The following is a 12170-nucleotide window of genomic DNA, read 5'->3' as shown; positions in this document are numbered from 1 at the left end:
GACTGTCTCTTCTTTTTGCACGAGTGCTGGCACATGCACGGGTCTGCACTGCTGGGGTCTGACATCACCAGGATGCATTCCGTGGTTCCGCCAGGCGGGATAGCCCCGTGATCGGCAGCGAGTCAACGCTCAGCCAGCCGCCAGCCGCGTGCTTCCGCGCCCACTGTCCGGCTCGTGGCCGCGGGGCTGTCTCCGGTGTGAGCCCGTCAGGTCTGTGCCCATCGGGTCTGTGCCGCGGAATGGCGCCCCGTGCCAACCGCAGGAACGCGCCGCCAGCCAGCCAGCAAAACAAACCAGGCCCGTCCGAACTGAGGGGGAACAATGAGCGCAGTGAGCCAGCCGGCGCTCGGCGAGATTGTGCTTGGCTGCAGCCGCAGTGTTTCAGGAAACCCAAGACCACCTTGGAAACGGTCTGCCTGCATCCTCGGAGCGCAGCGCCACACGGCACAGCGTAACCTGTGCAGCCAGTGCGCTGCGTTTGCTGTCTCAGTCCCTTTACCAGCCACAGAAACAGGCCCTGCACTGGTTACTGCCCAGGTTACTAACCAGGCTGCTGCACGCTTTACCACACCTGCCCCTACACAAACACTACCAGGGTTACTACACAGGGAACACCACTAGTTACTACAGAATGTACCTCACACGTTACTGTGCACTTCACTGCCCAGATCCAAACAGTTTGCTCGGTGTAAGCACATCCCTCCTCAGCAGTTTCTGCCCTCTGGGGTGCTGACGTGGGCTGCTCATGCATTTCTGCTCTTTTTCCATCAGACCCAAGTTTACCCAGCATGCACCACCGCTTCCGCATTAAGCACTTTAATTGGGCAGCCAGGAATAGGCCTCATAACTCACTTTCTCTCTCCCCCACTCAACTTTCTGTGTGTAAGTACTGGCAGCAGGTCCTATTTGACCTTACCACTCCCCCACCGCCCCCCCCCCCCCCCCCCCCCCGACCATAGAGACTGCCCGACACAAAGCAACACGGCTCCCCCAGCCCCGAAAACACACCAGCCCACTAGTGGCCCAGCACAGGCCAACACAAGCACTCCCCTCCAGCCAGCAGAGCGGCCAGTCTCTGTGCTCGGCAGCAGTACCGGGGTGGGGGGGACGTCCGTGCCACTGGTCACCGAGCCATCATTCTCTAGGACAGACATCTCAGTCGAGAGTGGCAGCAAAGTACGAAAAGGTTAAGGGGGTGGAGCTTTGAGCATCACCTAGGTGAGAGGGGGGGCTTAGTGGCTGCTACCACAATAATCTGTAACAACAACAGCACTGCAGTCACAGACCCCAAGTAAAAATAGAGGGGCAGCAGACCTGCTTCAGCGGGACAGATAAGCCGCAGGTAGGCTGGGGGCAGAGAGGCCGGGGGCAGACAGGCTGCAGGTAGGCTGTGGGCAGAGAGGCCGGGGGCAGATAGCCTGCAGGTAGGCTGGGGGCAGATAGGCCGCAGGTAGGCTGTGGGCAGAGAGGCCGGGGGCAGACAGGCTGCAGGTAGGCTGTGGGCAGAGAGGCCGGGGGCAGATAGCCTGCAGGTAGGCTGGGGGCAGATAGGCCGCAGGTAGGCTGTGGGCAGAGAGGCCGGGGGCAGATAGACTGCAGGTAGGCCGGGGGCAGGTAGGCCGGGGGCAGGTAGGCTGCAGGCAGGCATGTCCGTAAAATCAACACCCACGGGATGCGATGCAGGGAGCCTGGCCCGGCCTGCCCACCCCCACGAGGTGTGCCAGCCCCAGAGCCCCCATTCTGCCTCCTTTTCGTATCCCCCACCCCACACCACCCGCTTTTTCATACCTTCCTGTTTCCAGACCTTTCCGCTGGTGGAGAAAACGGGGCCAGGGAACGAAATGCCACGATCCGAACAGGTCCGGTTTCAGCAAACTGGGTCGAGCCCAAGAAAACAGTTAACGGTGCTGGTGGTTTTCACAAACCTGAGATTATATATTTTTTTTACTTTCCAGCAATTTATTAGTCTGGTCTTGGTAAAACCAGCAGAGGAGCCCCCCCACCAGGCTGGAGGACACAGAGCCCCCAGGCTGGAGGACAGAGAGCCCACTGTCCGAGCGCTGCCCTTCTTTCAGGAGCTGTATTGCTTCTTAAGTATCCTGTGGTGACTCTATTAAGTAAAAGGTCTTATTTGAACACCCCCCCCCCAAAAAAAAAAAAAAAAAAAAAACCTTTATTACTGGAGGGATATTCAAAGAGCCAGTGTCTGAGTTGAAGATACACCGTTGTACCTTTGAATGAGGTCCACAGCCTGAATGGTTGTGATGCGGAAAAACACGGCTTTACTCAGCAGAAGAGCCAAGCCGGGGAGGTGGGGTGTTGGGGTTTGCGTCCCGTTGGAGACAAACGGGTGCAATTCGTGGTCTGAGATTTTATAAACGCGGAGCTGTGGACAGGTTTAGAGACTATAGGCCAGAGGGGAGCAGGAAAGCTCTCCGCTTCAATAAAAAGGCAGTTTGGGTTTCCAATGTTTTTCTTGCTCGCTTGTTCTCGTTTAGCTCTGGAGGGAAACTCGCCCCTCACCGCAGAGGTGTCGCTTACACGCTACCACTCCACGACGTCATATCGCCGGCAAGCCTCTTTCTCCCCATTCTCTGGGTTTTGCTCAAAGTAATAAACAGCGCCCCAGGGCTAATTTTAGCCGAAATTCAATCCCTTTCAATAAGTTACAAGACTAAGTGGACCTTTTTAATCAAATGGCGTCTAGATCGGCTGAGGTCCCGACAACGTAGGACAGGACCTTTAAAAATCACTAGGGAGGGGCTGGCCCTTAGACCAGGTTATCCTCCTGCGCTGTATTTTTTTTTTGGGGGGTTATGTGTCTTGAAAATGAAGTGCAGATTAGCAAGAGCCGCGGTAGCGTGTTCTAAGAAAACTCCCCGGTTTTACATAATTAGGCACAACACTGCCGGTCATAAGGCGATCCGTCTCCGGAGAACCGGGGACAAATTAAGCTCTTTAATCATCCCCATGTTCGCTATTAGGCTAGTAAAACGTCAGCATTGTACCACTTTCGGAGTGGGATTGCGGTCCGGATCCATGGCGATCGGATCCAGTTTATTTCTCGCGATTTTATCTGATCCTCCGTAAAGACGCCGCTCCTTCCTCCAAACCGCTGTAAGTAAACCCTGCTGCATCTCCCAATTACAGGCTGATTCTGACGCTTAACGAAAGCTACTTTTGGCTTGTAAACGTTATGAACAGCAGAAAAAATAACCACATAATCTAGTTATAATACGGCAAATATACGTACGCGGTAATATAATAACATGCACGGAGTAATTACAGTACCTATCAAAGCAAAGAGACAGACTGGAAATATAAGTCCTTTGAGGACATACGTTAACTGTTCTAATTTTACGTAATAATGCAGATGCTGTCACGTGATGTTCGACATTATTACCAATACGGTAAGGATGCCTAAACGAACCCTGTGCCATGCTGGCATAGTTATCCGCAAAAACAGGGATCAAACTGTGCAGTGCGGTATTACACAGGCCCCCGATCCCGACAGCTTGCTGTGCCCCCCATCCCGCACCGGGACGGGCGTGACAGGAAGCCCAAACCCCGCTAATCACGGGAGGGATCACTCAGCAAGGCTTTACTCCAAAATCCCAGAGAAAAGAGGAAATGAAAAGTTGATTTGTGACCCTTATACTACTTTGTTAATTGCACAGAACATTAAATAACTTATCTTTCATTAGTTTTTAATTTAAAAAAAATATATTTTTTACTACACGCAAAACTTTTATTACATGCTTCAATAAACACCAAATGTTATACATTTGAAAATACGGGAAGTGTGTTTGGTTTTTTTTAGAATTGTTATACATCAAATTGGATCGTTTAGATGGTCTTCAAACCTTCATATTTAAGCTGTTTTGATACACATGCATGAGAGACGTGAGGTGAACTGTGGTGGCTAATGTAATTCCTGAGAAAGCTGGAAGTGTTTTCGTAGCTGACGGCCATGTGACTGAGGTTCTTTTTCACATTTTTCTGGTACAGCGACATCAGTACATCCGATGTTCGTACAGATTCACAGTGAGGAGCAGAGCCTATCATGATGTACTGCTCCATTGGGTTTGGTATCATGTGTCCTGCAGTCCATCTAATTAGGCTGAAGAAAGATTACCTTATAGCTAGGGACCCTGGACAAGCCAAATATTTCACCTTCTACCCCCCTCCCCCGCTCAGTGGCTGCAAGCGGTTTGGAGATCTTGCCAGGTCCCAATTTACCCGTCCAGTTCTCTATTTCTAAAATTTCTACGAGTAGATTTCCAAAAATGTTTTAAATGGTTTTCAAAAAAAAAGCACTCAGGTTTGCAGCATCTGGCTGTAGAAAATAGACAAAATATCGCTCTTTGCGACTCGTTCCGCACTCCGCAGCCACATAATCCGATTTAACTGGGGTCCCAGTCGCAGGTGAGAGCAGACAGGAGTGGGGTAGCCTGAAACCCCGGAGTGTAGCACCTTGGCAGTGCCGTGTCCCGCATTTACGGGACGTCCAAGAAACAGGGCTTGCTGTTCCTCATGTGGAAGGGGGAGAATTGGGGAAAAGTGTGTGTCTGTGTTTATAGTGTCCTGTCAGGGTTCTAAGTGGAACGACGGCAGGGAGAAGCTGTTCGGTTCTGTTAAGTCAAGCCTTTGCCCCCCCCCCCCCCCCCCCACCTCGCCCCCACCGCACCTCTGAAAACAAACAGTCAAGACCTGGCAAAGAGCGCCAGGCCCAGCAGAAGCCGTTGGGGCCCGAGCAAATCCTCACAACGGGCCAAACTGCCTGCTTATGGGCCAGCAGGGGGCGCAGTCTTTAAAAAACGATTGTGGGCTGTCCTGCTGCATCACTGCTTCTTCCCACTGGCAGTTTTACAGTTAATGGCACTGAGTGTGTCTCTGTGACAGTGCTGATCAGTATGGTATGGTACCACGATGCATCTGCGCATCGATATTCTATGACCCGATGTTTGCTCTTCTCTGCTAAATAGCTTTTTTCTGGGCTTTCCTTCTTTCCCCTGCTTCAATCCCTGCCCTCTGCAGCCTCTGACGGGGGCCCAGCCTGCGCGTCTCACACAGGGGTGAAACTGGATCCTGTCGCAGAGCCCTGACTGGTCGGGGTGCAAGCGGTTGACATAATTCTGCCCGCCTGCGACAGCAGAAATGAGAGGCTATCTAAAAATAGAAGGCGTCTAAAAATAGGTTTTTAACGGTGGCTGGAGGCCCACAGACTGGTGACGCGGCGCACCGATGTGTCATAAGCCTGCCACGTTTTGTGAGCCCACTGGGGACCTGTGTTCTGCTGTTGGGCTGGTCTGCTATGGACGTGTTAACGTAACCGAAATGACCTTGGCGGGGCGAAGGTGGCGTACATGTGCAACACCACAAGCTCATGGATGAAATAGCACTGACAGAGTGGCAGGGAATGCCCGGGCCGAGATGTAGGAGGTAAGGGAAGCAGCGTCGCTTAAACCGCGACGCGAAACTCAGCCCATCGTCCTCCGCTTGGCTCAACATCAGTGACGGTCAGGTCAACGAAGATGTCAAAACCAGAATCCAGGAGAACCACCTTAACCCGAGGTGCAGACCTTTGCCTTTAGACCTTATCAGACCAGGAACAATGACACGGTCAAACCAGCAGGGGGAGTACTGGTCTTGGAGCTTAACATGTTACCGGAAGGTTATCAGTTCAGATTCCACTAGATTGCTGAACTGCTTTGTTAAATATTCAGTTGTAATGAGAGTAATTGATACTTTGTTAAATGGACTTTAGCGGAGTTTGGAGTTTTATAGGCTCTTGGGGTGAGAAGAGTGGTTTCAGCGATGGGCCCCTGAGCGAGGCCCTTAAGCCCAGGTGCCGCAGGGGCTGACTCACCCTGCTCTCTCAACTATGCATGGCTTTGGAGAAAAGCATTTGCTAAATGAATGAAAATGTAAAGCCTCTGGCTTCGGAGGTGACACTGGCTTGCTCCCCTTGTCAGTCGCTATGCCCTATTCCCGTAAAGAGGAAAAGCCAGGTGCTCTTCAGATTTCAATTATTCACCAAGTCGTGGGTCTCGCCGCACGCCGATCTCGCACGCGCCGCAGGAGAGGGAGGAACGCTCGCAAAGATCATTTTCCATCCCCATCTTTTTTTTCCCTTTTTCACTGACTCATTCCCGGTTTGACACTGAATCCCAGTTTGAATCTCCGGGGATTCTGTACCGCCAGCAATCGCAGGTTTTTTCCGCAGCCGCCTGTGCGTTATAGCGCCTGTCAGCACCTCCCGTCACTCGCCGCATGTGAGGGCATGCGACGATTGAACGACGTCAAATAAATGCAGTGTCCATGCGACACCATGCTCATGTGACCTGCTGCTTACACAGTAAGTATGAACTGCAAGGTAAACCTGAGGTGGCCGGCAGGCGGGGGTCCCAAGGCTGGCCCACCCTGGCTTTGGTCTGGCCCCCCTGAGGTGGCCGGCAGGCGGGGGTCCCAAGGCTGGCCCACCCTGGCTTTGGTCTGGCCCCCCGCTGACAGATAGACAGGCTGACACAGTCCCATATACATCTCGACAATCCCTATCAGACGTAAGAAGCTCGGACCAACCCGGAACCGGTGCCAAGGCCAACACCGCCAGCCGAACGGCATGAGCTTTATTAGTCCCGGGCTGGTGTGAGGAACCCCCCCCCCCCCCCCGAAACTCTCCGAACCCAGCAGGCTGATGGTCACTGAAGAAGGCCCCTTAGTATGGACTCCATGGTTGCGAAGGGATGGGCGCGTCCCCCGGTCAGGGACACGTGTCACTGTTACCAAACGCCCCCCCACCCCCCGCAGCCGACATTTCTGCAAGCTGCCAAACATTTGTGGTTCATTCCGCTGGCCGTTCTGCCATCTCTGCAGAAACAGCAGGTCCCAGCTTGCAATGCAGAAATGTGCCATAGCCCCCGCCCCCCCCCCCCCTTCCAGGGCAGGTTTTGGGGAACCTTCTGGAACATCCCTGCACACATTGGACTGACTCCTCAAATAAGGAGCCTTTTCTTTACCCCTGGGGTGTTTTTTCGTCTCAGGCAAATGCTGCACCATTAAGAAAGGGAAGGTAACTGCCTTAGGCCATAAAAACGTTTTAATTACAGTTTTGCTTCATCCATGACAGAATTAAGTGTAGAGGGAAGCTGCAAAGCTAATTGTAGAATTAATTCACCTTGGGCAATATTCCTCTAATGTCCCTATAACACACATTTTATATGGTGAGGTGAGTCTTGCCACAGACTGGCTGCCCGCCCAAGGTGTGGCCTGATTAACGGCCTTAATCTCCGCTGTGCAGCCTCTGGACCAGATGGGCGTCCTTAGAAAAATGGATGTAAGGCTAGATGGGTGAACTGAGCACAACAAGGATGTTTTTATTGAGAGGCGCACTGAGAAATATACAAAATGTTTACGAGATCAGAGTCAGGCCTTTTCCGAATGGTCCTCAGATAGATGGGAAAGAGAGACACCAGAGAGACATACGTGGATGGATGGAATGACAGACGTGACACCAGACGCCATCAGCCTATCAGGGCCCAATGGTTACACCAAATGCACCTTTTCCTCATTGTAGTGAAATTGCTATAATACTCCGCTGCCGATCGCAGTGTGGTTTTCCGTGGGCTACCTGGCTCACGGCAGGTCACACCTTCCACACGACGTCCGGAGAGAAGGCTGGTCATCTGAACGGTAAGCTGCATGTTCCCGGACCTTCATGGAGGCTTAGCCCAGACTACCTCAGGGAGACCAGTCACACGGTAAGGGGTGATGTACAATCAGGAGAGGACACACTAAGGAGAGTCACAAATGCTTCCCCTCGCATCAGAGTGGCATCCCTGCAGCCTGCATATAGCGATCGACCCGTAAACTGAAGCGAGCAGTTCCCAGTTATGCGGGAAAAGAGTGGATGGGAGGAAACAGCTGGTGACAGTCGTTAGTAGAGATGACATGGAGCCCCCCACTCCCACCCCCACCCCCACTCAGCGAGTCACTGCACAGACGTCTCCGGCGTGCAGCTGAGCTGGAAATGGTGACAAACTGGGTCATTACGTGGGCTGACTCACACATATGAGGTGTCCAGTACTCTGGCCCCTGGATCGGGGGCTTGACGCTTTTTTGTTAACAAGGACCACATGGCGTCACCGAGCGAGAAGGACTCCAGGCTGTTCTGTTGAGTCACTTTACCTGCTTGTGTGTTTTGGAAGGCAGAGTGGCGGCATCTGGGCGTAACCGGGGTGGGGGGGGGGGTCATGACGTTCATCACAGCTCCCTACTGCATCGCCTGGGTGCCCAAATCCTCCGTGTTATTTATGGACTGGACACCACCTCAATTTACTCTGTGTCTCCCAGTCAGTCTGATGGCTCGCTGTGAGGTGGTGAGGGAGGGGGGCAGGTTTGGGGAATGAGGTCTCATGGATCACGGGGGCACATCCCCAACCTGAAGCCCCCCCCGCCGTAGCCATGGTGAACCCCAAGGAGATGTGATGCCTGGAGTCTCTGTTGGAGTTGAGGTGGTCAACTGACTAAGCACGACAATCCAGCCGCACTATATAAAATATGGCATTTCCATGTAAAACCTCCCTCATCTGCAAGGCCAGCCACGCGGTTCCCATGGAAACGGAATGTTGACCACAGAGGAGCCCCCCCCCCCCCACCGCAGCCTCTTCTCCAACTGTTCTTATTTCTGAAAAGCTGCATATTTGTTTTGGAGGGTTGGGCAGGATTCGGCATCGATGTGGCCTCTTTATTCCTGCCGGCGCCCGGCGGCGTCCCGTGCGAGCTCCCGTTCTTCTTCCTTTAACAGTCATCATCCTGGTCGGCCTGGTTACTCCCCGTCGCCGGGGCCACCTGACATCACAGCCTCATTTCTCCCTGACAGCAAACCATCCGCCGGGGCGAGGGTCAGCCCAGCCCGCACCACCGGAGTGTGGGGCAATGGGGGGAGGAGGGGCGGGGGGCAATGAAATTACACACCTTTTCCACCCATGGAGCAAGACCTGAAATATCACCCCAGAGCCCATAAATTAGCTCTTAACGACAGACGGCGTCGCATAACTTTCAGGGTTTAAATAAACCACAGATGAGTAGGAGTTTAAAAAATGGGGCTCAGGCAATGCCAGAATAATATGCTGCTGGTTTCCTGTTGTTTTTTTATCCCCCTTTCTCCTTGGCCTGGTTTATTTTTAGAAACGCATGACGCAGGTGGGGTCCTCGCACACGCGTGTTTGCGTTTCCGCCGGCCGATAACGCCGGCTTCACTCGCGTTACATCAGCGCTCGTGCTGCATCCGGGCATCGCAGGGTTCTGGAGGTGGTGGAACTCCGGCACAAAGGGAGGGGCCGGATGGATGCTTTTCACGGGTCACATGAACAATGTCATCTTGCCCCCTCCACAGTGGCATCTGGGCAGCCCCCTCCCTTGCCACTCCACCCCTCCTCCCCCCTGGCTCCAAATCCCAATTATCGAATTGCTTTCTTTGCTTCACTTTCATACTTTGCCCAATTTTCGGTGAAGAAAGCCTGAATTTATTAGCCTAGGAAAGATAATAGGACGTTTTTACTAGTCTGCCACGTTTGTGTTTTATTTTGTTTTTTTTTTCTGGATGTGGGGCATGCCGCGGGGGCCGTTTTCAGCCCGCAGACACGGCTGGAAAACTCAGAATGAACCATTAAAATACTGCCATAACTTCCCAGGGCCCGCAGCTTTTCACGGAAACACGTCCTCCTGGCAGAGGCATATATACCATATTAATCAAGTAGCTATTAAACTCTATGTATTTCACACAGCCGTCAGCCAGATGGGACCGGCCTTCTAACTCCGAGCCCTGGGAGAAATAAAGGCGGGGGGGGAGGGATTAAGCGGAAACCGCTGGAAATCGATACAGATGGAACGTCATTCTCCGCCGCTGGAGCCATTGGGGAGTCCAGGCACGGTACTCGACACTCGGCAGATAGTCCTAACCTGTGAGCAAAACGCCCAAACGACAGCTAAGCAGTTTAGCTAGCGTGCGCATGACGCTCGTGTTGCCCCAAATCAGGCCTCAGTGTTTTGGGGAGAGGGGCATGGTGTAAAGGCGTGAGTCATTAGTGTATAAGAGCAGCCTGCGTAAAGACCTGGGGTCTAAAGAAATGGCTGCCGGGAAAAGTAGCCGCTTAGCCGTGCAGCTAAAACAACAGCCACATTCAGCGATTCTTGGTATTTACAGCCGAAGATGTTTGAATACCGAGTGTGTCTGGGCGGGGCCCAGTTACCGGCAGCCGGCGTGGCTAGCTGGCTAATGACCACAGCGCGACCCAGAGCCAAATGCAGAACAGGGCCAAATGCAGAACCGTAAACAGTTTCATTTCAAAATGGGTTTAATAACATGTTTAATAAGGTGACCCTGAGTATCTAATTCCACCAGAACTGAGAAGGGAGTGGGGGGGCTGGCCCACCCAGCACGGCCCAGGGCGTGACCCATATTCTTTGTTCCCTTCTTGCTGCCACGAGACTGTGACACAGAGACGATACGACACTCAACACTCAACCCAACACAACATGACACGGTTAACTTGTCAAGAATTTGTTCTGTAAGGGAAGCCTGTGCATGTCACTGAATGTGTATGTCAGTCTGTCTGTGCATCTTAACTGTGTCAGAAGGAGTCGAGAAAGCCTGACTCTCAGTTATGTTTCCTTTGCTCTTTCAAGGAAATCCTCATTCCTGCCTGAGCTTTGAAAAACACAGCAAAACGACTCTGCTTGGCGGCCTGCCGTCATCCTGCTGGAAGTTGTAGGCCTCTAGACGGTGGAGGACAGCCTCCCGTACTGGGCAGGAGCACCGTGCCGTGAATACACTCAGACACCGAGACGCTGGCTGGTTTAGCTTGATTGTTCGTTCATTATCACGCAGCTGGGATTCTTCAGCAAACGACAATACTGATGACCTAGTAATGGTGAGTAGAGGATGTGATTCTGAACCCTTTTCCCATGAGTCGTGTTGTAACTTTTTGGTCCAAAACCAATGAATACCAATGAATACGTCACCTGGGTGGGGCTGCTGTCTATGTTTATCCTGCACTGCGCCTCACTGTTCAGTGGCTGCGATTATCACATGGGCATGAGTGGCTGAGGCACCATCTCACTATTTCTCTGGGTTCCTTACAACTTCATTTTTGTCACACTTCTGGTGTCCAAAATGTGTATTTGACGAAGTGAGCATGGGTCTGGGTTAACCCCCCCCCCCCACCAACTCAATGTTAAAGCAATAAATCCAATTATTATTATTATTATTTGTTATTTATTGAATCACTTGGATGTTTTTTTTTTTTTGCGACATAAGTATATGTTAATTAATGAAGTATATGTTAATTAATGAAGTATATGTTAATTAATTAAGTATATGTTATCTAGCTAACCAATACATTTTGCTTGGAGATACCGGCTCCATGGTGCTTAAATTTAGCCACTAATATAAAAAATTTTAAGCAAAACAGGAAACAGTGTTTTTCTTGGACGCATTGAGATCACCTGCCTTCTGCTGCATAAACCTGTAGTTTGTATCTGTGTCGTTGACCACCAGTCTGCCCGGGGTGGGGGGGGCGGTGGGGGTCTGAGACGTGATCTGTACTGATTTGTTTTCTTTGAATGGGGAGTAACTGGGTATTTTTAGTGATTCTACATTATTCCTTTTCACAGTCGATCCCTCTGGCTCTGGAACGCGGACAGGAATACGATTCGGGTTGTGGGATCCACAGCTCTCTGACCACAGTGGGTTTATGTCACTGGGTATGTCACCAATGATGACCATTCCCAGCCGCACATCAGCGGTCATGGAAATTTTCTTCCCTGGGGCACGGGGCGGGGGGGGGGGGGTGTTGCTGGGAGCCTTGGCACAGGAGGGATTCGCACGCTGCACCAGCACTGCTCCTTTCCGGGCTGAGACCACGCTTAGCTGCACGCTTCAGCTTTTTGTGGGATTGACCCTAAACCCCAACTCAAAATTTCAGGGCCTTCTACTCAGAAAAATGATCCCTTTACATGCAGATAAAAAGTACGGCATCAGCATCCTCAACTGAGGCAAACAAAGTCATTTTGTTGAATAGTTCACCCATTATCACCTGGGAGACACTATTGATGACACCGAGCAACAGGATTCCCATTGTGATGGAAAAACATTTACAGCCTTATCA

General features: G+C 51.9%; 1 long non-coding RNA gene across 2 annotated transcripts; it reads left to right on the top strand.

Annotated features, from left to right (window-relative positions):
- Positions 1-2930: 2930 nt before the first annotated feature.
- LOC125742812 (uncharacterized) lies at positions 2931-11795 on the top strand. 2 transcript variants are annotated; one of them, XR_007398208.1, is made up of 3 exons: positions 2931-3117; positions 10690-10934; positions 11677-11795. It is a non-coding gene; the product is annotated as an uncharacterized LOC125742812 (long non-coding RNA). The 2 variants fall into 2 exon arrangements; XR_007398209.1 differs by lacking the exon at positions 2931-3117 and adding an exon at positions 10504-10571.
- The last annotated feature ends 375 nt before the right edge of the window (positions 11796-12170 follow it).

The sequence above is a fragment of the Brienomyrus brachyistius genome, chromosome 5, assembly GCF_023856365.1.
Source record: "Brienomyrus brachyistius isolate T26 chromosome 5, BBRACH_0.4, whole genome shotgun sequence".
Lineage (NCBI taxonomy): Eukaryota > Metazoa > Chordata > Actinopteri > Osteoglossiformes > Mormyridae > Brienomyrus > Brienomyrus brachyistius.
Note: the sequence above shows the minus strand (reverse complement) of the source record. Positions and strands in the feature narration are given on the sequence as shown.